The sequence below is a fragment of the Megachile rotundata genome, chromosome 12 (assembly GCF_050947335.1).
Source record: "Megachile rotundata isolate GNS110a chromosome 12, iyMegRotu1, whole genome shotgun sequence".
NCBI classification, from domain to species: domain Eukaryota; kingdom Metazoa; phylum Arthropoda; class Insecta; order Hymenoptera; family Megachilidae; genus Megachile; species Megachile rotundata.
The window spans coordinates 12,613,430-12,640,036 of NC_134994.1; the positions used below are offsets into that span (position 1 = coordinate 12,613,430).

At 38.2% G+C, this 26,607-nt stretch overlaps 1 protein-coding gene across 4 annotated transcripts in view; it reads right to left on the minus strand.

The window, feature by feature from the left end:
* LOC100877900 (uncharacterized) overlaps nucleotides 1-26,607 on the minus strand; it is a 487,744-nt gene that overhangs the window by 329,193 nt on the left and 131,944 nt on the right. For 2 of the 4 annotated variants that reach the window (XM_076538519.1, XM_076538518.1), the window contains exon 1: nucleotides 13,517-15,127. The exons of 1 other annotated variant lie outside the window; for it this stretch is intronic. The gene's annotated coding sequence lies outside the window, so the exon portion shown is untranslated. Of the gene's footprint in view, nucleotides 1-13,516; nucleotides 15,128-15,926; nucleotides 16,485-26,607 lie in introns of those variants that run through there. One more of the 4 variants, XM_076538520.1, reaches the window with a different exon arrangement.

Here is a 26,607-nt window from a genome sequence, read left to right on the forward strand (position 1 = left end):
AATATTTGATCATGTTGAGAAGAGGTTGACTCTTATGTCGACAAGATGGCGGTCAAATCACCTCGAACTATAATAAAGAAAGGAACTAATCATGAATGTAACATATCACGCAAGTTTTAAAAATTTAAAAATATTTGATCGTGAAGTCTTCTACATCGACAAGATGGCGGTCAAAGTTCCTCAAAAAGATAATAAAAAATCTAACATTTCATGCGAGTTCCAAATTAAAAATATTTGATCACTCGTTATTTTTTTACGTTCGCAAGATGGAGATCAGATCACGTCGTATAAAAATTCCCCCCAAAAAATAATCATAAATCTAACATTTGACATTCGCAGGAAAGCATTTGACAATATTTGACGCAGTCTTTTACATCGACAAGATGGCGGTCTCATGGCGCGTCATTTCTACGTGTCACGGAACAAAAGAGACGAAACTGAAGAGACAAACGTATCGTCGAAGGATTACTCGTTCTCGATGATACTAGTCGATATTTCGATGGTGTGGAGCGTACTCCACGGTCGTTTGACACGCGGCAAACGTTTATCCGTAAAGCAAGGCACAGTTTATAACACGGCCTGTCAATGGGAAACGATCGTCGCAAAGACCGGCAGCTGCGAATATCGCTGGATTCGAACGCATGACAGAAAGCTTGATCGTGAGCTCTCTTTGCGATCCGGATCGCTGGTAAAAGTCAAAGGGTTCTCAATAATTTCCCGAAACCTTGTCGATGTCGTTTTCCACCGGGAAACCGATGCTGACGTTAACCCTTTGCGATCCGAATTTATTTTCCACCGAGTTCCGATACTCGAATTAACGTTTCAGGTTTCCACAACAAATCTCTATGCGAATTCATTTTATTTTAATCTTTTAATACACCGTTTTCAAGACAACAGGTGGCAGTGGCATAAATTGTTTTTTGTATATCATAACGTTATTTTATCCGGGCTGGCTCAAACATTTTGAAAATATTTCTCTGTTGAAAGCCGTGCATTTTATGTATTAACACGGTATTTATTTTTTGAAACGGGGAAATGTATAAGTTGTTAGTAAGCTGATAATGAAATAGCATATTTTTATTTGTACCTTTTTAGTATTTTACTGATAACTTCATTTGTTAATGTTTTAAAATTCACGCAATTTTTAATTTGGTGTCTCATGAAAAATTCTGTATATGGAGGAAGAAAGTTAGATTCAATAGTGTATTATACTTTTTTCCTTTCAATCATATTTCAATCATAATGTGTTTCGAGAAAATTTTATACAGGACGTTTCAAAAGAGATCCATTACCCACAATGCGTTTCTTCGTATACACAACGTTTCACAAGTGTTCTGTTTTATATAAAATTTGATTCTAAAACGTTTCAGTATACGTACAAAGTATTTCATCACATATATAAAGCGTTTCAGAAGTATATCATTATTTGCAGTGCACATATGCATCATATGTGAAACGTTTCAGAAGTGTATCATTACATACAAAACATGCTTTAAATATGTTCTACTGTATATAAAATGTGTTCCAAGACTAGTCTATCATACACAGTATGTTTCAAAAGTGTATCATCATATATGTATAGTACTTTTCAGAAGTATATGTATACAATGCACACATTCATCATATGTGAAACGTTTCAAAAGCGCCTCATCACACATGAAACGTTTCAAAAATGTTTCATTACGCATAAAACCTTTCAACGCAGCTTCACAATATACAGTAGGCTTCAAAAGTGTATCATCATATACAACGCGTTCCAAAAGTGTCGTATCATATACAGTACATTAAAGATATTAATAAGTATGTGAGAACGATACACAACCTACATAAAGTAATAAACAATATGCAAAATAAACAACCAGTAAAAATAGTAAATAAAAAAATTGTTTCAGTAAATATTCTTGTATCAGTAACTTTATCGCTTTTAAAGGAGAAAATGAATGCGGTTTCACGGAAACTCTGCAGAGAAAAAGTCGTCCGGAAGTGTAGTAACGCAAGCCGTAAAACTTAGGTCGTTTAAGTTTCGTGGCCGGACCGCGCTACACGTTTCATTCAGGAGCGTACAGAGGGATTTAATTGGCAAGTAATCCGGTGGTTTGACGGATTAACGAGAATCCGCGGTGGAAAACAAAGGAAGCCCCGCCACGATTTCTGCAATCGGTGTCAGAGCCAATGTTTCACCGCCTCCGCCATGCTCGCTGTTGAAAGCGGTCGGGCTTTTGTTCCCGGCTCCTCATTAAATAACCATCGACAGAAGTTTGCACGGTTCGTAATTAGCCGATTAATTTGTAATTGCACGAACTTCGAGGACTGTTGATTTTCGTCCTGCGTTTGATCGACGCGAATCGGTATGACTCTTTTGCCCGAGTACCTTTCGAGCTCGTTTCATGACCTGTTATGGCTTGTTTCTTCGGATTGATTTTAATTGTTGGAAATCGGCGAGACTCGGTAAATGCTGCGTGTGACGCGTGGAAAATGCGAAAAGTGAATCGATGATGGGCAGATTAAGTGCCTGACGGTGAATGAAGGGCGTTGATATGCACGGTACGTTGGGATGAACGGTACGAAATTGTTTAGTCCGTTTGTGGGATTTTCGAATTCTGGTATTTGGTTCGTTGGTAATTTGGGAATAGGGTTAGATATCTCGATGCTGGGAAATTTGGACATTTATATGTTTAGATATTCAGAAGATATTTAGATTTAAATATTTGGAGATGTTTAGAATTTGTGGAATTTGGTAATTCAGTAATTTAGTAATTCAGAAATTCAGCAATTTAACCATTTAGAAATTCAGCAATTCATAAATTTAGCAATTCAGCAATGTAGCCATTCAGAAATTCATAAATTCAGCAATTCAGCAATTCAGCAACTTAGCAGTATAGAAATTTAAAAATTCAGAAATTCAGCAACTCAGAAATTCATCGACTCAGAAATTCAGTAATTTAGCCATTCAGAAATTCATGAATTCAGCAGTTTAGCAATCTAGAAATTCAGCAATTCAGCAACTCAGAAATTCAGCAATTTAGCAATTTAGCAATTCAGCAATTTAGTCATTCAGAAATTCATAAATTCAGCAAGTCAGCAATTCAGCAATTCAGAAAATCAGAAATTCAGAAATTCAGTAACTTATGAATTTAGAACCTTGAAAATTTGATAAACTAAAAATATGAAAATCTAACACTTTAAAAACCGAAAACTCTAATTCAGAAGTTCATAAAGTTGGAAAATTTGAACAGAACTAAAATCCACGTCCCCTATCCGTATTTACCCTGAGCATTTATCTACGCGTCTCGCTATCCCGCATACGCGCGCTACAGCAGCGATGTTCCTATAAAAGGCTTATCGCAGGGAGTAACTTTTAATGACTATCCAAAGAGAAACGCGCACGAGATCTCCGAGTATACAAGAACCAAACACCGAAGTTTCACTTCGGAACTTTCCACGGTTATCCGATGCCAATTAATTACTCAATCCATTGATAAAAGCTTGTACCAGAAAATAACTTCGAAAACACTTTCCAACGAACGTGAGAAGAATTCCAACGGGCGATTAAACGCGATCAGGCGTTTAATTGAACGAGACACGCGTTTAATCGCAGTTTCGTGTCGCGGCCGTTGTTGCGCGTCCGCCGAAGAAAAAGAATCCGCCGGCGTGATTATCTGGCCAATTGAAAATGTGCCAGGCTATGTATCAATTAATATAACCGTAGCCAAAGTAGCCGATCGAAACTGTCGACGAAGTTAATCCTCCTTGAAAAACCATTGCAGGATGTTTGCCACGGATATTAATTTGTCACGTATACCTCGGCCAGCTTTTGCATCGAAAATAAATCGCCGTTTAATCTGGACAGATTTACGCCGATAATACCGTGAAACCGAATAACGTTATTAATGACGCAAAAGTGCCGATGGTTCGGCGACGAGCATCGGTTGGAAAATCAGTTATAGAACACCGGCGATCTTGATACCCTTCTTTTTATTCGAATAACGAGCTGTCGTTCTCGAGTCGGTATGCATCGATGATTTACCGAACCAATTCTGCGAAAAATATCGCTGTTTTATTGACGCGACATTTCTCGTTTCGTTGCGTAACGTTTAAGCGTTCACTGAATCTTGATTGAGATAAAAGTTAATTCCGGAGTCGATCACGGATTCTAATTGGCTTCGAGGAAAATTGTGACGCGAAGTTCGCGATAACAGCATTCTGTGATGTTCATTGGATACAAAGAGAAAATAATGAAAAGGGTGGACGGAAATGGTGAGTGGAATGTTACAGAGAAATGTGCAAACATGAAAGCTTAATAATATATGAGATATCATGTATGAAATTTGACATAAATGTGAAATTGAACAAGTGTGTATTCAGGACACTTATATCACAAATGGTGAAACACCTAATTACCTCTGAATAATTTTTTCGGTGAGAAAATTCAAAGTACTTGTAAGCCGTCATGATGTATCTTTTAACATTAATGACTTACAAAATCCTAATACTTACAACAATCATTTGAACAATAATTTGAAAGTACTATAACACACAAAGTTCATAATTAATTAAAATCGCAGCTAATATTCTATAAACCACATATCATCGATATGTCGTCGACGTAGAACGAAAAGATCGAGTACAACTCTATTATCACACCGCACCAGTCCCCCAGCAATGAACACATTAAGATCGAACGATAAGCATCCAAAGCAAATAAGAGCGATAACAGTAAAAATTGTCGACAACCCGTTGGAAGTAAGCGCGATGTTCGATATCGATCGTCAAAAGTACACTTCCCGCGTGAAATAACAGGCGGTGACACGGCTGTGGCGTGACAGGCACGCGTTAAGCCTGAACAGGGACCACTTTGTGAATATCAATGCGACCAAGAGTGTACACTCGGTGGGCCACTTTTGTGGAAGTACAGTCGGCTAGGTAACCGCCTATTGGATCCTAGTCCATGTCACCAGGACCGTGACTAGCCTGGCCGCCCTTTGTGATTGACGCCTGTGCGGTTTAATACTCACGCGCGTCCGTGTCAATTAAAGTTTAGAGGGATCGAGCGGATAGCCGATAACATGGGGAATATTCTGGCTGTTACAAAGACCCTTTTGTACATGGGAAAAATTAATGGAAGATATATTGATTTATTAGGGTGGTGTTTAAACTGTGTCAGGTTTTGGGGCTTGGTTTTGGAATGGGGAGAGGTTTTGGGGGAGCGATTTGGATCCACTTTTCCACTGAATTCTCAGTTTCTCAAATTTAGAGTTTCCCAAGTTCTCAAATTTACACTTCCTTAAATTTCCAAGGCTCCAAATTCCCACTTTCTCAAGATTTCATGTCTTCAAATTCCAACTGCCACTAATTTGGGCATCCTCCAATTTCCATATTCCCAAATTTCCACTTTCCCAAATTTCCATATCCCCAAATTTCCACTTTCCCAAATTTCCATATCCCCAAATTCCACTGGTCCCTAATTTCTATTTCTCCTAATTTCCATATTTCCAAATTTCCACTTTCCCAACTTTCCACATCCCCAAATTCCCACTTTCCCAAATGTCCACATCCCCCAAATTCCCACTTTCCCAAGTTTCCACATTCCCTAATTTCCCACTTTCCCAAGTTTCCACATCCCCCAATTCCCACTTTCTCAAATTTTCATATCCTCTAACTCCACCTGCCCCTAATTTCCATATTTCCAAATTCCCACTTACCCAAGTTTCCACATACCCAAATTCCACATTCCCAAATTCCTACATCTCTAAATTCCACCTGTTCCAAATTTCCATGTCACCAAATTCCACTTGCCCCTAATTTCCACATCCCCAAATTCCCACTCTCCCAAATTTCCATATCCCCAAATTTCCACATCCTCAAAACCTCATATTTCCTTCTATACCCTCAAATTCCTAGTGTCCCAATTCCTTCATCATCAAGTGTCTCTATTCCCAAATGTCCAACGCCTCAAATTCTTACTTTCCCAAACTGAAGAGTCCCAAAGTAGTCCCCAAACTCCCAACCTCCCAAATTCTTCTCTTTCCAAATACCTACATTACTAGTCCTAATTCCCAAATTGTCGAATTCCCACAAATCCCTAAACGTATATATTCTCCCTACTCACCATCCATATCATATATTATACATAAGATGCTTAGTCCATGTTGAGAATATATCAAATTATCGAACGTAAATCATAAATCGATTGACAAAAGACTACCTAAAACGTGAACACCGTCCCGAATATCATTCCTTGTCGTGTAATTGCCATCGTTCGGTCGTTAACAGTTTGTTCTAATATTATTTTAATAAATTGACTATTATATTTAGCTTAACATCCATTTAATAATTCAAAGTTGTCGTCTTGGACTGCATAATTCTAGCAGTCCATATGACTTCTCTACTCAGCACGCTCTCATATGCGATCTGGTGTCACGTGTCTCACCTGTACATCCACACAAAGCACCCAACTAATGGCAAAAAAGAATCCAGACTGAAGCCTGTAATTTAATTCAAAGAAAGTCTCGATGCGTGTCGAGGATGGCACACACTTTTTCAAGTAACGTGTATTAAATTCGTCGGGGGGCCGAACAAATTAGTTCGTCGCTACTTCGGAGCCAGCTACCATGAATTCCCGAGCAAGATTTCTCGAACGGAAAGTTGCTTAATTGCAAGCTCACGCGAGCCCTTCAACGTTTTGACATCGACACGGGAACTCGGCATTTCTTTTTTCTCCCAATTTCACCCCCGTCCTGGCGAAACTTCCTATTCTAATTGAGAAATAACGCCGGCCAGAAAATCACCTGCCAGAACGGCCGGCGACTAATGAAACGGTGCTCGACCCGGACTACTTAAAATTTTTCGAACACCCTCGACCGTGAAATATGGGTCAACGAAACAAAAACGCGACCTTCCGTTTCTGCTTCCGTCGCTAACGAACCCTTTAATCATTAGCTTTACGCTAAAGTTATTCGAAGAACTTTGAACCTCGTTTTTCCACTTCTTCTAGATACATACTGATGAAAGAGGAGAACAGTCAAGACGGAATTCTTGACGATCGATAGTACTGGCTTCGGTATTGTTTTTGGGGGGTTGGAGGTTTAGAGAGATAGAGATTTATATTCGATTATTTTTATAGGTTCACTAATTTTATAGAGTTTCACTAATCTCACCAAATTTGCACTCCTCAAATTCCACCTTCCCCCAATTCCCACATTCCCAAATTTGCACACCCCCAAATTCCACATGTCCCCAATTTCCACACCCCCAAATTCCCACTTTCTTAAATTCTCACTTTCCCAAATTTCTATATCTCCAAATTCTCACCTTCCCTTAATTTCCACAACCCCAAATTCCCACTTTCCCAAATTTCCATATCCCCAAATTCCCACACCCCCAAATTCCACCTTCCCCTAATTTCCACATCCCCAAATTCTAAGATCCCCAAATTCCCACTTTCCCAAATTTCCATATCCCCAAATTTCCACTTCCCCAAATTCCCACTTTCCCAAATTTCCACTTCCCCAAATTTCCACTTCCCCAAATTCCACCTTCCCCTAATTTCCACAACCCCAAATTCCCACTTTCCTAAATTCTCACTTTTCCAAATTTCTATATTTTCAAATTCTCACCTCCTCAAATTCCAGCTTCCCCTAATTTCTACAACCTCAAATTCTAAGGTCCCCAAATTCTCACTTGCCCAAATTTCCACTTCCCCAAATTCCACCTTTCCCTAATTCCCACATCCCTAAATTCCCACTTTCCCAAATTTCCATATCCCCACATTGTCACATCCCCAAATTCTCACTTGCTCAAATTTCCATATCCTCAAATTCAACGTTTAACTAATTTTATGGATTTTTACTAATTTTTTTGGCTTCATTAATCTTATAAATTTCTTACTAATTTTTGTAGGTTCACTAATTTGATAGATTTTTACTAATTTTTTTGGTTTCATTAATCTTATAGATTTCTTACTAATTTTTGTAGGTTCACTAATTTTTTAGTTTTTTACTCATTTTTATAAGTTCACTAATTTTATAGATTTTTACTAATTTGTATAAGTATACCAGTTTGTTCACGTATTTTTATAGTTCCTCAGGTAAATATTTACAGGTCTATATGAATTTGAATTTGTTCATTTATCCTTGGATTTCTAGATGATCCTTCTAAATTTCAACTTCCCACATTTTTCAATTTTTAAATTTCTGTATACCCAAGTTTATATTTTTAAATTTCTAAATCCATTTCCTATGTTTCTGAAACTTGTACGTATGAAAGTTTCAAATTTCTGTATTTTCCAAATCCCAATATTTTCCAAGCTTCATATTTCTAAATTTTTACCTATCAAAGCCTACAGTTTCAAATTTCTGTGTTTTCCAAATCCCAATATTTTGCAAGCTTCATATTTCTAAACTTCTACCTATGAAAATTAAGGGTTTCAAATTTCCGTTTTGCAAATCGCTATATTTTTCAGGCTTCATATTTCTAAACTTCTACACATCCCAGGTTGTATTTTGAAATTGCTCTATTTTTTGCCTTCCTTTTATTTTCCAAATCTCTATATTTTCAAACCTTGTTCCTTATATTCCTTATATTTAACATTCTTATTGCTTCTATTTATAGTTGTCATCCTCTACATTTATTATCGTTATTCTTCAACATTTAATATCAAAATCAGGGGAAACGAATATACAGTATTATGTTACCAATGAAAACTTGTTCAGTATACTATATGAAACTCACGCCAGAATAGGCCACGGAGGAAGAAGACGTATGCTTAGAATGTACTATGTGTTTTAAATTCTTGGTCTCTCCTCTCAGAAAGAGAGGCGAAAAAGTTACGTCACCCTTGTGACGTTTTATAGCGACTGAATTACGAATAAGAAAATATAAATCTCCGACATGTTCAACATTCACCATTAGTGCATGGTGAACGTCGACATTCACCGGTGTAAGTCCGAAATAAGGGTATTTAGCAAATATTTCAAACATACACCAAGCTATGTGAATGTCGACATTCACCGGTGAATGTTAGTCTTAACTGAATAGTTATTCTTAACTGACGCGTCTGTCAAATAAATGGCACGGGAAGGGGTTAAATTTCTCCACTCCCACATCCCGAAATCTCCACCTTCCCTAATTTCAAATTTAGAGTTTCCCAAGTTCTCAAATTTACACTTCCTTAAATTTCCAAGGCTCCAAATTCCCACTTTCTCAAGATTTCATGTCTTCAAATTCCAACTGCCACTAATTTGGGCATCCTCCAATTTCCATATTCCCAAATTTCCACTTTCCCAAATTTCCATATCCCCAAATTTCCACTTTCCCAAATTTCCATATCCCCAAATTCCACTTGTCCCTAATTTCTATTTCCCCCAATTTCCATATTTCCAAATTTCCACTTTCCCAACTTTCCACATCCCCAAATTCCCACTTTCCCAAATGTCTAATTTCCAAGCATTTCACATTTCACTGTAGCCCACCGCAACCGTGTGCAGATATATTTAAACTATCACCTCGGTCGACTATTGATTCGCTATTGGTGCCAAACGTCGAAGCCGAGCGATGCAACAGCAGAGTTTACGCTAGAGGGTGGAATCGATGTCGCATCTAGTCGCATTCATCACGCGGACAGCGAGCGGAAAAAAGCTCGTGCAAAGCGGAGCTGCAGGACGACGGTGTCCGTTCCCGGGGTTTTTCAACGGTTTTTAATCGATGCACCCAATTACACCGGCCGTGTTTCGCAGCTAATTTCTCGTTATCGCTCCGAGATAAAAGCGACCAAGCACTGCCGATTAACGCACGGAATTGCACCGATCGAAGCATTAAGCGTGCGACTGTATAAACTGCGTTTATTCCCGTCGTGCGACGGCAGCCAGCACGGCTTTAAAAGCTTATGATCAACGCGCACTCCGTGACCATTTTACCCTGTTTTTCTTTGTTTCGATACTGTGGCTCGTTCGACCCTACCATCATGCGTTTATCGGTACGTACAAAAGGTTTTATTAACTGCAGGAATTTTTCATACCGAGGTGTACACTGTCGCTTGAAAAAATACATTGTACGCTCGTACCGGTATTTATTTTACGGTTTCGAGCAATTGAATTTTGGGGATGAAAACAGTGTACTGGAGATTTTACTTGTTTTGTAGAATATTTTAGTGTGATGCCTTTCTACGAGAGAGTTTCAACAGAGATAGTATTACGATTTAAATCCTAACCTACAAATTTTTAGCTGAGTCAGGTGCAATCATTAATGTGTTGAAATATTAGGTGTATTTTGGATTTAGTGATTTTTAATTTTCAATTTGGACAAATTGTAATTGGTATTGAACTGAAAATTCGATGATTTAGGTTTGTCGCGTGTGAACCTATGTGCGTCATGAGTGCGTCATGTTGTAAGGGGTTAACAACGTAACTGAAGATTAGAGGAAATGAATTTTGCAGATTAATTTTTCTGTCAAGTTCTGTTTCAATTTGGTGCACCTAACTGATCAATCAATAATAATACTATTACATGAATTATAAATTTAATTAAAAAATATGAAGTATTATGTTAAATCGATAAGTGATACAATAGATCAAATAGGTATTTTTTAACTGAATCTATTCTATTACACATATGACATAAAAATATAATGAAATAAAGAATAGCAGAATTAATAACAGAAAATAATTCAAACTTTTCATTCAAAAAGTTTCACAGTCGCGAAAATACCTTTCAAGTTCAGAGTGTGAATATTTTATTTCTATACATTGTTCTGTTATTTTCACAAGTTCCTTCATCAACCATTTTATTACACTTTCATAGAGTGTTTTTTCATTAACAGTTTCATAAATTGCTATTTATTAAAAATTTTATGAATATTCAGTTTCACTGAAACTAACGGAAAAGCGCAATCAATAATAAAGTGAACAATTTCGTTTTCTATAATTACGGAAAATTGTAAATAATGAAGATACTATAAAATTTTCCAATAACATGAACGTTTATTCGGAGTATCAATATTTATTTAAATATTTATTGCGCTCGAACGCAGATTTATTTGAAGTACTAAAATAAACACCATTCGGTAATCGATATCTCTTGCAAACATTTCTGTATCTAAAAATAACTATTTGCAAAGAATTATAATCTTACATGAAACGTGATATTAATGTAGTCATTGAAAGATTGAAAAAAAAGGAACTGCAAAATTAAGTAATTCTAAAGAATCCATAATACATTCAAATAATTTATAATTTTTATTCATGAATTTTATATTAATCCATTTCATTTTAAATTAATAAAGTTATTAATAAATCAGTCCGTATTAAACTTCTTATTCCTCCCCCGCAATCGTATAATTTTATTTAAATGAAAACTACGACAAGCTTATTATAAATATTTCATGAGTATTTAAAAAAGAGCGAAATAATTATCGATGCTGAAACAATGAAGCATGCTTTTATAATCACATTAGTTCCTCATGATTGGATGAAAAGAATTAATTTAATGAATCTCAATTATTCATAATAATCACTGTGATAAAAAAGTATTGCAATCTGACGTTGAAAAAAGTATTAAAATTTTATCTGAGTAGGCAGAGTCTAATTAAAAAAATATGTGATGACAGTAATTTTTTATTTTGTATTTACAATATTATATTTTTCCATATTTCTTTTGTCCACAATTTCACTAATTTCCGCCGAAGAGAAATTCGCATTTTATGGGATAAAACCCACTGGTTCCTACGTGGTTACACCACTGAATATCACAGGGTCGCTTTGCATACTTTACGAGTAGAAATTATACATTTCCAGGAAATTTAAAAGTGGTGATCGAAAAGCACTTTGCATAAGTGTGTCTTTGAACGTTTTGCGAACATGAGCCGACAATTTCAACGGTCGAGCGGCATAACGAATCACGATGAACGCGTACGAATTGAAATTCTTCGGCGTTATCGCTCGCTCGTTTAACACGCGATTCGGTGTCGTTATCGCGTGTAAAAGCCGTGAAATTTTCCGAGACGCCATTTAACGTCCAAATGATCGCGCGTGTTAATCGTGCAAATTTTTGCGCAAATGTTTTCTCGACCGAATAATTGCCGCGAAATTGCGTCAATCCGAAACGTTCGAACACCGGACATTATAAACAATTTTCGTATAAAATACAATCGTAATTCACGGAACGACGATGTCACATAGGAAATACAAATATCAACGAGTAAACTATACAAAGGATTAAAGTTGCACGGTTATTGATGGAAAACATCTGAAATCGATGATGAAAAAGGGTGTACGCTTGTACGTCAGATTACACGCGTTAAAATGGATTTCAGGAGCAATAAAAATCATCCGATTATATAAATCTCGATGGTTGTTCCCTTTGTTCGTGAAATTTTCGAAAATTCACGTCACAGCTACACCTCTCCGATTCTGCCCAATCGGGACAAAAGTTTTCTGTCTATTTTACAATATCCACGTATTTTTACTCGGATATTTTTTAAACCGATTCGGGGAAAGAGTAACAGTCAGATATTTACAGAATTTTTCGGGCATTTTTGCGTATGCTGTGAGGTACACGTTTCTTTTAAAAATTCGAAGTTCTTTGCTGGTTTATATTAAAAATTAAATTAATGCAAATTGAGTTAGAGAGGTCCCATTCTTTCATTTATTATATTCATTTTATCGAATATCAGTGTTTTTCAATTTTTTATAACTTCATGTGTATGTTATACTGTTAATAATACTTTTTTATTAAAAAAATTTTTTGCTAGTTTCATCATACTATCGTACTATCAATTAATAATACTATATGTACATATAGTGTTACATATATGTATGTAACCTAATATAATCTAACCTAACCACATATGTATGTAATACTGTACTATACATGTATATAATTGCATATGTGTATGTAATACTATATCATACATGTATATAATTACATATGTGTATATAATACTATACCATACATGTATATAATTGCATATGTGTATGTAATACTATACTATACATGTATATAATTACATATGTGTATGTAACACTATACTATACGTGTATATAATTGCATATGTGTATGTATTACTATACCATACATGTATATAATTACATATGTGTATGTAATACTATACTACACATGTATATAATTACATATATGTATGTAATATTATACTATACATGTATATAATTGCATATGTGTATGTAATACTATACCATACATGTATATAATTACATATATGTATGTAATATTATACTATACACGTATATAATTGCATATGTAATACTATACATGAAGACAATCAAATGAACGACAATAAACAGCGAAACATAAAAAAATATTCACCGAAATTTACAACTAGAAATTTTTCGAATTACCTGCCTAAATATCTTCGAGTGCAAAGAAATTAAAAACAGCAAATCTGATAAAATACTTTGAAATTCTTCATGAATAAATCAGTTTTCATAAAATGCGAGAACAGTTAATGGTTATATTTGGAACAGAAAGATTGACAACATCAAAGCACGCATCGATCAGTACTCACCCGGGTTTTTAGTGTGCCAGTGGCAAGCAGCCACGTGACGGGAGCGCAGGCTTCCCATAAATTATCTAATCACGACAAGGACATACGTTCCTCACGGCGTTGCATTAGCGTGGCGGCAATTCATATTCATGCGACACAGCTTCCACGAACCGCGCGTTAATAACGTATGCACGTAGGTCGTGTCAAAAACTGCAGGTCATCAGCTCGAAATCTGCCAGCGCGGTCCTCTTCGTCTTCGTCGATCTTCCGAAAGTTCGCGACAGCCCCGAAATCGCTCGATTAACCGACTTCTCGTCGGTGTTAATTAATCGTTCGTTACGCGGCTTACGAACCGCCTCGCGTTACGCGCGAAATATTTAACATGCAATTTTCTCGCGGAACGACGGCGCCGGTGAATCGCTTAAAACGCAATTTCGCCGGCCGCCGCGGCGTAAATATTCATGTAATTTTGATGCACTCCGTTTAATGGGGGCCGCGATTAAAAATCATTTAACGACAGCACAGATTTTCCCGAGCACACAAACGGCCGGGGACTCGAGATCGAAATAAACATTATGGCGAAACACCGGAGCCCGATAATTGCTTCGTTCCTCCTGCAGTAACGAGCTTAAGAAAAGCTCCGGTGAACGAAGGGAGGGGGTCAACGACGGGACATAAACTGACTTTCGACCCCGCTCAGAACTTCCCTACATTCATAATTGTTGTAAAAGCTTTTAGATCGTTATCGCCCGCCCCGTCAGATCGGCCTTCCAACGAAATTCTGAGATGTACTTATCGGGCTGGAGTTGCTGCAGATAAGGACGGAAGATCGCGATACAGAAACGTCAAATAATAAGATTACAACCCCTTCTCTCGGTATATTCTCTGCTACAGTCTTCAAATATGTTTGAGTTACGAGTTATGTTTATTCTGTAATTAGTGATTGATGGTGCAAATTGTAGTGGCACGTTTAATTTGCTCGAGTACACGTGTGCGTAGTATATTAGGTTACTTGTATTTTGTGATACATTAAGTATATCTCTCACAGCACATATTAAGTATTAATGTATTATTTCATTATGTTTGTCAGATGTTATATAATATGTGGATGTTGATAAGATCAATCGTTGATCGATTGCTATGATAGACATTTATAAATTTTCGTTAATGAAGTAGCGTGACAGTAAGTAAATTTTTGCTCAGTGACGTGTTTAACAAACTTTTTATTTAACAAGATATTCACGATAAGGAAGTGGTTTCGAATGACATAAGTCTTAATTGTTTTTTGTATCCATGTAGCTGAAAAATTTCATATAAACGTATTAACCGAACAATATTGCAAATTCCATACTGCATAATATTTTAAGTAACATAAAACTCTTACTCCCTTAGTTTATTACATTTGAACTACGAATGTGTCATTAGTATGTCGAGCGTGCGTCATGAGTGCGTCACGAACGTCTCATGTGTGCGTCACGAGTAAATTAAAAGTGCGCTAGGAATCACAAGTGTGTCACATATGAACCACAAGTGCGTCACGTATGAATCATGAGTGCGTCACGTATGAATCACGAGTGCGTCACATGTGAATTACAAGTGCGACACATGTGAATTACAAATGCATCACATGTGAATTACAAGTGCGTCACATATGAATTACAAATGCATCACACATGAATCACGAGTGCGTCACATATCAATCTAAAATGCGTCACAAATATATTATAAACGTATCACGAATATGTTATATGTGTATCACGAGTGTCTTAGCAGTGTATCGCGAGTGTCTCACGAGTGAACCACGAGTGTGTCACATATGTATCATAAATACATCACGAATGTATCATAAGTGCATCAACAATATGTCATAAATGCATCACGCGTTTGTTACGAATATATCAAGCATATATCACGAGTACGTCAAAAATAACTCAAATGCGTCACGAGTGCGTCATGAATACATAACAAACACATCACGAACGTATCATAAATAAGTCACGATCGAATCACGAACGTGTCAGGGGTGTATCGCGAATGCGTCACGAGTGCGACACCAGTGTATCAGGAAAGCTTTATGAATACGTCACGCGTGTGTCATGACTGTGCAAAGTGTGTATCGCGAACGCGTCACGAACGTATCGTGAGTGTGACACGAGTGTTTTACGAGTACATCACGCTGGTATCAGTCTGTCAAGAGTTTATCGTATGTTAAAAATTTATAGTGAGTGCGAATGAATACATTTCGAGTGCGTCATAAATGCATTTGTACGTCACGAGTATCACCGGTATAAGCGCACCCCATGTGCATAGTAAATGCATACGTTACAAATGCACCACCTGTCACCGTCCGAATAAAAAATACGCGTGAAAATAATCAGTATCCGAAAACTTGAAAGGGTTAAGGTGCAAATAGCCGATGCAAAACATTTACTTGTAGTTATCCGATGACAGTGAGCTTTGCGGAACAACGCGCGCACAGGATGTGTGTGGCTGCGGGGCGCGAGCGGGCGGCGCGATGAAAATTATGTTTGCATAATTTTCAATTTCGTCGACGGCCTGCGGCGGAACGGGGCATACAACGGCATGCCATACGAGAGGGTAGCGGCGATCACAAAAAACTAACGACCACCGTTTGTGCTCGCGAACGAGCGCAGGGAGCGGAAATCAGCGTGGCTGGCAAAGGGTGACGTTGTTATCTTCCGTTCTGTCGTTACTGGTTCACGTCTATCGACCACACGCGACACATTTTGCAACTTCCTCCGAAAATCCTCGTGCCCAGAATGCATCCGCGTCTTTCATTCGCGAACAGATTGTCTCGTTAGGGGTTGAAACGCGCACGGCCGAATTATCCCGCAACTTGTCACTAGCACGGAAGATACAAATCGAGGAGTGCCATTCCTGGATTCGTCACACACTCCGAGGAAATCCTCGACACGTGAATGTTCCGCTCGCAGCTCCGAGCGCGGATCGCGAGAACGAAGGTCGTCGCGTCGCGAATTGCACTGACTATCGCAGATTCTCCGTTTCCCGCAGAAGCTTCCAACAGCCCCTCCACCCTCTCCGTTTGGCCTTGCTCTTCCACCCCTCGTTCGACGACCACCCCCTCCGTTAGGCGCTTTTAGCGCAAGCGCCTCCGCTTTTGTCCAGACTCTCTGCCCTATCCTAATTCGTATTCGCGTAAGTACGGTTACGTCCAGCCGGCAGGACAACGAAAATTTCTCGTTTTACCGCTTCGTCTCGCGGTTTTCACGGATTACGAAGGCTGTCGCCCGAGCGAATGTTCGCTTCTTCGTTTTCCTTTTTTCACCACTGTTCCCGGTAGCGCCGTGTAAAATGCCCTCCGACCCTTGTCTAGCTGGCAAGCTGCAACGATTGATTGTCTCGCTTCTTCTGTCTGTGTACCTCTTTCTCACCCCCTCCCACACCCTCGCTCACCAGAGGAACTCGCTGCATTTCTTCATGCACCGAATGCTTGCGGTCCCTCGTGGAATTCTTTTTCACAAGAAATTGAGACATCCTACTCGTCCCCGTGATTTCAGATTACTTTTTCACCAACGTTCACCTTTTTTGGGGATGCGATCTTTTTGTACACATTCGGGTGTCGATTTTTAACGTGTGAAGATTTCCACTGTCCATACAATTACTGTCACCTTCCATTACTGCTGAAAGCGTTCAGTATTTTTGGAAAGTTAAAAACTTATACCTGTCCAAACTTTTGGAAAATAAACTTCTCAGTCCATTAAGTAGAATAGTTCAAATGGTAGAACCTTAATGGAATATAACTCGATTTCTATATAAATCGATAATTATTGCCACAACCTAGCTAAAAGGCAGTATTTTTGCAAACCTAGAAGTTTATATCTATCCAAACTTTTAAAAATTCAAGTAATGGTTCTTACTCGATTAAGTTCGTGGCTGTAAGTAGAGTTATGATTGTTTTTAGAGTCTAGGAACAATGACAATAAGAAAAGAAAAATATTAGAGTGTGAAGTTTGGTGAAGTTCGAGACTTCCAAAGAGAGTATGCTCGGCGACGTTGTAACAACATTTGTACCCAAGTTCTTCTAATTCGAGCAATCAAACGGGCATCAAGCGATCCGCGAGTAAATCACGCTGGCGACACGTTCGTCCGCAATAAGTTGTCCGCTGGCGGCATTGCAGGTGTGCCGTAGGAAATTAAAACTCGTGCAATTGGTTGGAGTCCCTGGACAATTCTGGCGGGGTTTATCAGCCGCGGGCTCGCTGTTTTCGGCCAGCAAGATGAAACAAAGGGAGCCGGGTGTGGTGGTATCCCGTTGTGGCTGTAGGTGAACGAGCGATAGAGAGGGTGGAAAAGCGGATAAACATGTAACAGCGAACAGGTGTACGCGAGAAAAAAGGATGAGAAAAGGGACCGGGAGGCAGAGTGGCATGTAAATGCGCACACACGCGGCGAAAGAGGGAAACGGTTTACTCTAGCCGGCAAATAATAGGGGAATGCGAGGAAAGAGAGAAGGCCTACCTAAGCCGTAGCCTGAGCATTCTCCAGGGTAATTTTAATTCTCGACCAGACTGCCATCCCGTCAGCGGCAACGTATTCATATTTGCCCCGCATTGCCTCTCCACGGAGCCGAGTTTTGATCATCCACATAGCCGATGAGCGAAAAATCCACGCCCTCTGTTCCCGTGAGGATGCTTCATTAGTGCTGCCTGTTTACAAGACTTCGGATGATGCGCTCCAGCTACGCTCGATTTGTCAATTTAACGGTCTGATTTTTCAAGCTTGCGCTTACCCAACCACGCTTTTTATATGGCTGCCTTATAACGGACTTCTAGCCAGATGTAGTCTGCGAATGACTAACTTCTGACACGATGTTTGTTCAGGGTGTTACTGGGTAAATTGGGAGAACTTCAAGGATATAAAATAGCAGATGTTACGCGTTACTTTGTAAGGTTATTTACGATGTAAGTTTGACAAGTTCTTCTTACGTTACTTGTGGATTTCTGAATCGATAGGGATCACGACAAAGTTGGGATTTTTTTAAATTTTACATATGCTAATTTATATTTTGGTATCGTGCAATTCTCAAATCCATAAAGTCTTCAATTCTACCAATCACCAAATTCTAAAACTTTTAGATCACCAAAATCACAAATTCCTAAAAGTACAGATTTAATTGTCAAATCCAGAAGTTTCAAAATCTCCAAATTTTCTTCCAAACTCTAAATCTCTAAATTTTTACCCAAATTCCTCAAATCTCCATATCCACAAAAAACCTTCAAACCACACACGATCAAGGATAACTTTGCTTCCCAGAAAAGCTTACCCCACGTACATAAAGAAGAATTAACAGCGTCGCCTTCCGCAGCAAAAAGTTCCACCCAAAGATCAGACATGACGAAAAAGACTTGGAGCAGTTGGTCGTTCGGAACGAAACGAACAAGGACTGTGAAACAATCAGAGTCAGAACGAGCAATCGGTGATCAAAGCTCGAATACTCCTCAAAGGACCGGGTCATGGATGGGCGTGCCTCGTGCAGAGGTTTCGTAGTTCGCTGCCTCTATCTTTTTCGTCCTATGAACGGAAAATAAGCATCGGGAAATCGGTGATCGAGCCACGGATCCTATCGGATCAAAAGAAACAAGGTTTCCGCGATTCTGATCGACTGGGTTGGGTAACTGCGTCCGTGAAAAGACATTGTTTCGAAATCGATCGAAACTCATATAACTTTATTGTTTCGACGATGGGAAGTTAGACAAAATATGGTCACTTTGTGAAGCAACTCTTAACTAGCTTTTTGTTTCAAACGTTAAAATTATATTTTCATTTGAACAATAGGAACCTTGCAATTTTGGTAAAGATTAAAGTAAATGGCTTCAGAAATTTTATATTTTTTACTTATTTTTTTCGGGGAATTACATTGCTCTCTATTACAGCAGTAGGTATCGCAACAGTAAGTTCTGGGTATCATGTGCTGCACGTACATCATGTAGCACGTAGACGTAATAAAATCTTCAAACCCATTTTTATAAAATACTGGTCAGTTGTGGGTGATACTTTTTGTACTCACTTCGTTTAGACCATATGGAATGATGAGTACAGAGTGCGTAATATTAGCCACAACACTCACAAAGTCACGAATCAATCCACATTAGAGGTTGTGACTACTCCACATGAGGATTGACATAATAAGCCATTGCATGCACAAATAGTAGCTCCTACAAAAAAACTTGTACGACCTTTTTTATAGAGAATTTCCTAAGCTACAAATTTTTTAATAACCATTTTTATCGTAAAACTGCTTGTTAACGAGATATTCTCGAATAACTTTCTTTAACTCACAGTTAGGTGCAATAGGTGTATTATGCGATTAGAATCTCCTGAAATATTATCCAAGACGAAATACAGTTCAGTGAGTACTTGAGAAAAAAATGATAATTTCACAGAGATGCAAGATGAGTAACGAGCGGTTTCGAGTCCAGATACGATTCCGAGGAAGAAATAATTTGGCGTGATTGCGCGAGCAGCGTATACGGCCGTTCGAATCGAAGTTTCGAAACAAATAACGCCCCGTTGCCGAACGATTTAGAGATTGTTGGGGAATTTATGAAGCTCGTAAGGTACTGATGAAATTCATGAAGGAGCAGCCGGCAGTTCGGCGCGGCTCTAGCGAAATTCCTTGCGAAGCGTACTCAATCTCCAATTCATTTCGATGTAAGTTCATCCAGCTGGCAGAGTTTCAGATCCGTAGATCAAATACGGCCGGCTAGTATCTGGTGTACTATATTTTGCGCCCGGCACGTTGTTACCATCGTTACCGAGGTTCCGGTATTATTTTCGAGCATCGATCCTCTTTTCTCGAAAGGTTACTCGATTTTCATTCGCCTCCAATCGCGATCCACCGGAATTCTTGGCTCGCTATTACCGGAGGAGGTCCAGATACCACTTACTGCCAAACTGTTTAAGATTTTTAACGCGTGACTCTTGGTATCTGAAATAAGCTGCGTGTAGGCAAATTATTTTAGTACATAATGATATAATTAGTTAGTTTGAAGTAGGCTTTTAAGGTCTTAAGTGAGTCATTATAGCGGCTTTGGCGGTTAGGTTAGGTTAGGTAGATTGCATAGAGCCACTATAGTGGCTCACTCTACTGGCTCACTCGCTAACGTTTCAGTTGAATGATTATTTTCATATCTTTTTATTCGCACTTTTCTGCCTTCACCACCTTTTATTGAAGAGTATTAACAGATTCCATAAAAGTACATTACAGGTAAATAAAAGGTAACATCAAGTTTAGACACCATGAGAGCACCTCTTTGCTCTAAAGAATTTTTGTAAAAATGTTAAAGTATATGTCTTTAGGAAAAATTGACCAGCAAGACCAGTTAGCTTAACAAGTTAGGTTGGAAAAATAAAGTGTACAATTTTTTAAGATACAACGAATAAAATTACAACAGCATGAGACTAACATATCTGCCTTTTTTCCTTAGTTTCGTAGTCTCAGTATTTTTACTACGATATTTTTACTGCCACAGTATTTTTACATCAAATATTCTGCTTCAACTATTCACAGTTACACTTCATATTTAACAGACCAGAAGTGAAAATTGTTAAAGGAATACTTTTCCGAAAAGAAACGAATGTATCGAGAATGGCTTGTTATCGAATTTGAGGCGCTCAAACTATTCTAACGCAGAGAACCGGTCATAGTTTCATTACACGCGCATCGGTCCATTTATTGCGAAACGATGCTGGAAACTGAAGGAGGAAGGGTAAACTTTTATCGAAGTATGCTTCGAAGCGTTCTAATTCCGCTCAACTATGGACGATCGCTCGAGGATGTTCCGAATTGACTATCAGAATCAACTACGATTCCAAAATTGCATCGAATTCCACGTTTCTGCCGCTTTCGTCGTCGATATGTCCGGGAAAGCATCTTAATTGGATACTGTAAATCGGTTCGAGTATTTTGCTTGCATGATTATTATGAGCATGTTCCTGTGGGAGCTTTGTAAAAGTCAATCATTTCTACGTTCAACAGATATGATTTATTTTTATGGGCGAATGCAGTTATTGATTTTTATGAATTATTTCGAACGTCAGGATACTCGATAAAAAGTGGTGAACATGTGTGTGAATGTATTTAACCCTTAATGGCAATGATTCAGATAATATATAATATAATGCAATTTTGAGTATAAATGGTGAAGGACAAACTTCAACTTAATTTACTAAATTTACAAGTGTAACAAAATTAAAAATTCATAACTCGTCAGTTCGAAAGTTAGCAAGTTTCTAAGTCTTCAAATTTCATTAAAAAATAAAAATTGACAAATAACAGAAATTTTACGATAAACAATTTAATCCTCTAAAATTTAGAATGATAACCTCCTTCACAATAAAAATTTAAAATACATAAATTGATGCTAAAGAAAACATGCATAGAATATTATGCTTCAAGTAAAACCCCCATAAAGAGTACCCCTCCCAAAATCGAAACGATGCCTTCCGCCCCTCGCATCAATGTGATAGAAACTCAGCGTTGACCGCGACGATAGAACGTAACAATCACACGGCAAAAAGTGTTTGGAACTAGTTAAACTCGTTCACGGCCCCTGTCTGTTAATTTATGCTTCTCACGCGCTTGATTCATCCCCGAAGTTACTCGTTCCGTGTCAGTTAATTCCGCTCAACGAGCTTGGAGGGCGGTCGAATGGTAGATACGCGAACAAGACTAAAGAAGGAGACGGAGAATTAAAGAGCAGAGGAAACTGCGTTCTCGTCTAAAGGCAATGAATATTCCGCCGTTCACTGTACCGATAAAAGAAGCTCGTGACCGGTCGAGATAGTCCAACTTCGCGACGATCTCTCTGCGCTATCTGGATCGTTATTCGGTTACGTTGTTCGTTACCTCGACCCCGGACTTTATTCCAGAGCGAAGAAAGGAAACGAAAGACGCGAATCGCACGCGGAAACTTGCAGGGAAACGTCCATGTTGCATTTTCGTGATGTTGCAGATGTTGCGCGAAGTTTGATTAACATCGCTGCGTGGTAATTGCACCCGAGAGGTGACTGAGAGATGTAACACCCGGAATCTACTTTATGGAGTGGTGTAACGTCATGTGCTAACCCGAGAAGAATTGCGAGTTGTCTGTGGGTTCATGCTGGATTTAATGGTGACTTGAATAGGTTATGCATCCTAGAATGTAGATATATCAAGAGGTGACGTATTCATTTGGAATTTGGAGTTCTTCAATTTTTAGATCGTAGTGTTTCTACTCTGAAGGTCCTTAAATTCTTAGACCCTCAAGGTTCAAGCTCAGAGAAAACATCTTTGGAGCTGTATTTTTATTAACTTTAAACTATTATATCTTCTATATGTCTGATTCCATATTTTGATAAAACTCTCCATATGTCTAGTTAACATGTATGATCAACTTCACATGTCATTGAATATGTATGATCATCTCCACATGTCATTGAACATGTATGATCAACTTCACATGTCTATTTAATGTGTATGATCAACTCCACATGTCTATTTAATATGTATGATCAACTCCACATGTCATTGAACATGTGTGATCAACTCCACCTGTCATTGAACAGGTGTGATCAACTCCACATGTCATTAAATATGTATGATCAACTCCACATGTCTATTTAATGTGTATGATCAACTCCACATGTCATTGAACATGTATGATCAACTCCACATGTCATTAAATATGTATGATCAACTCCACATGTCTATTTAATGTGTATGATCAACTCCACATGTCATTGAACATGCATGATCAACTCCACATGCCTATTTAATGTGTATGATCAACTCCACATGTCTATTTAATATGTATGATCAACTCCACATGTCATTGAACATGTATGATCAACTCCACATGTCATTGAACATGCATGATCAACTCCACATGCCTATTTAATGTGTATGATCAACTCCACATGTCTATTTAATATGTATGATCAACTCCACATGTCATTGAACATGTATGATCAACTCCACATGTCATTGAACATGTATGATCAACTCCACATGCCATTGAACATGTATGATCGACTCCACACGTCATTGAATTTGTACGACGAATTTTATTGTCACATTTTCAGCGAATTCGACCAAAATTTTGCAGACATAACTTTTCGCAAGATTCCGAGAATCCCAGTCTCCAGTTTTCTATCTCACCGGTGGTACATCGTTCATCCTTTCCTCGACGTATCTTTAAGCACTTGGTGTTTGTAACATTTCTTTACCGGGAGAAAGTTTACACTGGTGGCTAAATAAAGTTGCTGCTAGCGCGTCCCTCCCATTCTATGCTCGTTCCACTCCTGCTTCTTTGAAACCCTAGTTTTCTCTGCTCCCTTTACTGTTCTGCCCCCGAGTCGTTCCTATCGTTCTTTCCTTTTCTTACTATCGTATCTCCGTCTCTTTCCCTACCTCGAAAGCACTGAACTCTGGCAGAACAAGCGACGAAGGATCGTACCGGTGGTTACTGCGTTGCTTGGCACCAAACTGTAGAACCGAGCGAACAGCGCGGAGAATAGTTTGAGGGAGGTCAGATAAGAGAATCGCCACTTACCAGAAGAAAAATGCAGCCACCTGATTAAAGAGATCGTACGGGGACGCACCGGCAGGGTCCTTTCAGTGAAAATTACTTCGTAGTTGTTTAACTGTGTTTGATGTTCTACTGATTTTCTTGGACTTAGTGATTTACGCTTGTTTTAAGTCGTTAATAGTTTAACTTCTTTGGGAACATCTGCATATATGTAGATCTTTCGTTTTCGACGGAAGGTCACGTATGTGGTTGATGGTTTTTAATTCGTCAAACAAAACTCACATATGAGGATATTTGCTTTTAAATGTATTGAATGAAAATCACGTATGTAGATGTTTGGTTCTAAATTTGTCAATCGAAAATCACATATGTGAATGTTTGGTTCTAGATGCATCTAATAAAAATGACATATGTGGATGATGGTTTTGAATTCATCAATTAAAAATCACATATGTGGATGATGGTTCCGTAATTCATTAATTAAAAATCACATATGTGGATGATGGTTTTGAATTCATCAGTCGAAAGTCACATATGTGGATGTTTGGTTTCAGATGCATTTAATAAAAATGACATATGTGGATGATGGTTTTGAATTCATCAGTCGAAAGTCACATATGTGGATGTTTGGTTTCAGATGCATCTATTGAAAATGACATATGTGGACGTTTGGTCCTAAACACATGTAACGAAAATGACATATGTGTATGTTTCAGTACTCGAAAATTTGTATTACACCACCATCAAAACAATTCCCATCTCCATTCTTTACAGCAACGTTCTCAACCCCGAAACATCTCGTACAGGACAGATGATGGGGTTCGTGAAAATTGAAGTAACTGAACGACGAAACACCCATAAAAATAATAACCGTTATGGGCCGACTGGTCCGATAAGGAACTCTCATGGAATGTTTAAAGAAAGAGAAGAAAATAGAAATAGCATGATCGTAGAAGACGAGACGAGAAACGTGGTGAAACTTTTCCTCGGCTGTTTTAGCGACGTTGAATGGGGATATCGGCTACGCCAGCGGCCATCGCGAAAAATATATACGAGGGATATAAGATAGGAAATAGAATAGGCTCTGTCCGTTATGTGGCACAGTGTGTTGCGTGATTCGACTTCGTGAGTTCAATTTCGCTCGGAGTTGTAAGATTGGAAAACTTGCTTGCAGTTCTTTCTTTTTTCTTATTTTTATTTTCTCCGTTCGTTGTCCTCTTGGCGCTATGCCTTTGGTCCACTTTGTTCCGACACGATCCGGTTCTTCGTTAACATTTCTCCAATTATTCATTTAACTTCCTGTACATCCTAATTTCTTCGCTCTTTATTGGTTTTTTGGTGTTTCGTTTCGTAATCAGTTCCTTATACGACTCTGATACTTTTGTTGTATTTTTTATGATATGTAAAATACATGCAAGATAATACAGTTATATTACATATGATATACATGTAAGGTAACACATATGTACTGCATGTATAACACATGTAAAATAACACACATGTGTTGCATGTATAATACATGTGAAATAACACACATGTATTGCATGTATAACACATGTAAAATAACACACATGTATTGCATGTATAACACATGTGAAATAACACACATGTATTGCATGTATAACACATGTATAATAACACACTTGTACTACATGTAACATACATGTAAAATAACACACATATACTGCATGTATAACACATGTAAAGTAACACACATATATTGCATGTACTACACATGTGAAATAACACACATGTATTGCATGTATAATACATGTAAAATAACACACATGCATCGCATATATAACACATGTAGAATAACACACTTGTTCCACATGAAACATATATATAAAATAATGCACTCATATTAAACATAACATACATATAAAATAACACACATGTATTACACATATGTTACATATAAGATACAAGTAAAATAATGTGCTAGTCTTATAAAATACCATCCCATAATTCTCACAGTATAATTTCGTCAAATAATAAATTTTAAGAACATTTATTTTCTAAGCAGTTTATTTAAAAAATACCCAAAGCCTGTCCAAACCTTATAGTACCAAAACGTCCTTCAAAGCAAAGCCACATGCATCCAGCAGCATTACTCAGCGAAACTAAAATAAAATTCCCAAAATAAATTTCCATGGTAGCAGCAATTTTTCCACGGTCGAATGATTGCGCCCGACAAAGAAACATGCAGCATAAACTTTGCAAGACCGTTTCAAGGTATTACAGCAACAGAGGGCAGGGTACTGGTTCAGGTGAATTGAGACGAATTTCGAGTGCGTTCTCGAGGAGCTCAAAAATACACCTAGCGTGAACCTTGCAGTTTGTCAATTTTCCACGTACGAATTTGCATTCGAGCAACCGTGTTCTCCCACTCTGGTGATGAGAATTAACAACGCAGCTACAGCTTCGAAACTTCCTGACTGTCGGTCCCAATTGAGACGTTTACAGGGAGACAAAGCGCGGAACTTTACCAAATAATAGGATTTTAAATCAACTATGAGACACCATCGCGTTACTCGCGATGTGTTCAGCCGGTCCCGAGCG